This window comes from Penaeus vannamei, chromosome 22, assembly GCF_042767895.1.
Source record: "Penaeus vannamei isolate JL-2024 chromosome 22, ASM4276789v1, whole genome shotgun sequence".
Taxonomy (NCBI): Eukaryota; Metazoa; Arthropoda; class Malacostraca; order Decapoda; family Penaeidae; genus Penaeus; species Penaeus vannamei.
In genome coordinates, this window is record NC_091570.1 from 15,733,215 (window position 1) to 15,735,071 (window position 1,857).

Sequence of the window (1,857 nt, forward strand, 5' to 3'; positions counted from 1 at the left end):
AAAAGCTAGACTAGAAAAACAAGGAAGTGGTATTTATTCATTAGTAATCTTTATGTTATTATTACTGTCTAATATGAATATCATTGATTTATTCTTATTGTTATTTATCGGGCTTTATCTTTCGATTTTTTATATATAAATGTATGCATGTGTCTCTCTATTTGTACATGTATATATATAATAATGGTTATATTCAGTACTATATTTCTCCTTCGATTTTGAGAAGAAAATTGGCCTCCTTCATATGCCTTTCGCCATCAAAAAAGAAAGAAAGAAAGAAAAAAGAAAAAAAAGAAAAAAAAAATTATATATATATAAAGAAAGAAAGAAAGAGAGAAAGAAAGAAAGAAAGAAAGAAAGAAAGAAAGAAAGAAAGAAAGAAAGACAGAAAGAAAAAGAAGAAAAGATTAATAGGCTGCGATATGTCAAAGTAACCAATTAATCAAGCCGCTGAAATGGGTCCAATTAGTGACGGTTGCACAGCCAGAATAGCTGATTTTCTGTCATTAGTCACTGGCAGACGGAATGTATGTCATCTAAACATTTCATTCCAAATATGAAAAAACAAGTGTAAAAAAAAGAAAGAAAAAAAAAGGAATGAATCACTAGGAGACGAAATATGTGTCATCTAAATTATACTTCATTGCAAATGCGAATAAACAAATGTGTGACCCCCCCCCCCAAAAAAAAAAGAAGAAAAAAATAAGAAAAAGAAAAAGATAATCAATACCTATGTCGGGTTTTACAGTAAGTATACTAATGAATTTTCATAAATACAGACTGAAATAAAGGCATATTTGACTATATATCTGATAAACATACATTTAACTGTCTATTTGCCCGGTTGATATGCATATCTAGACTAATAAATATGGATTTATTTCTTCATTTATGCGTGTCAAAAATACGAATATTCTTTGGGTCGGGCCTCGCACAATTCTAACAAACCGGCAGTTATACTAGAAGCACTGGGAGGGCGCATACCTCCGCCTAGGCAATAGGATCACTAATGCAATAAAAAGATATTTGCACTTGAAGGTTTGGTTTAAAATCACCTCTTTCTCAAGCACACTAGTGACGTCCATAAACTTGACCTACTTGGCGGAGGTAATAAGACAATGGTAATAATAATAATAGGGGTAACTGACCCAATAATTAAAAAAAATCCCGGATCCGATCATGAACTGGATCACCAAAATTTAATGGCATTTAAGTTAGGCTAAGACACACTGGTAAAAAACTCATAAAAAATCTGTTCATAACTTTTTGAGCTATCCTGCTAACAATACTACCACTACTGCTGCTACTATTATTACTACCCCTACTATTACTACCACTACCACCAACTGCTACTATTACCAGTACTACCAACTACTAATACCACCACCACCACCACTACTACTGCTGCTTCTATTTCTACCACTTCTGCTACTACTTCTACCACTGCTACTACTGCTGCTATTCCTACTGCTACTACCCTTACTACTTGTCTTTCTATCTCTAGATTATTTCATAACTTTTTTAGCTATCCTGCTAAGAAACAAAATAACTAACTAACGCTACCAAAAACATAACCTTAGCGGAGGTGATAACAGGGAGTGAAATAAGGCACAGCATATCGCAAAAAATCACATCTCATTTATTCATATAAAAATACATGGTAAATGCTTTCATCCAAAATATCAAGACACACCCAATCTGTACAATTTTCATGTTTATTCTCTTAATCTAGGCAAGTGTATAAGGAGGAAGAAACTAAAAATAAAAAGTTTCGCAGGAAAAAATGCCGTTTTCTTTGATTACTTTCGGTGTCTGGATCCATTGGTTCCTGACTTCCCGTGTTGTTTTGATTCCTTT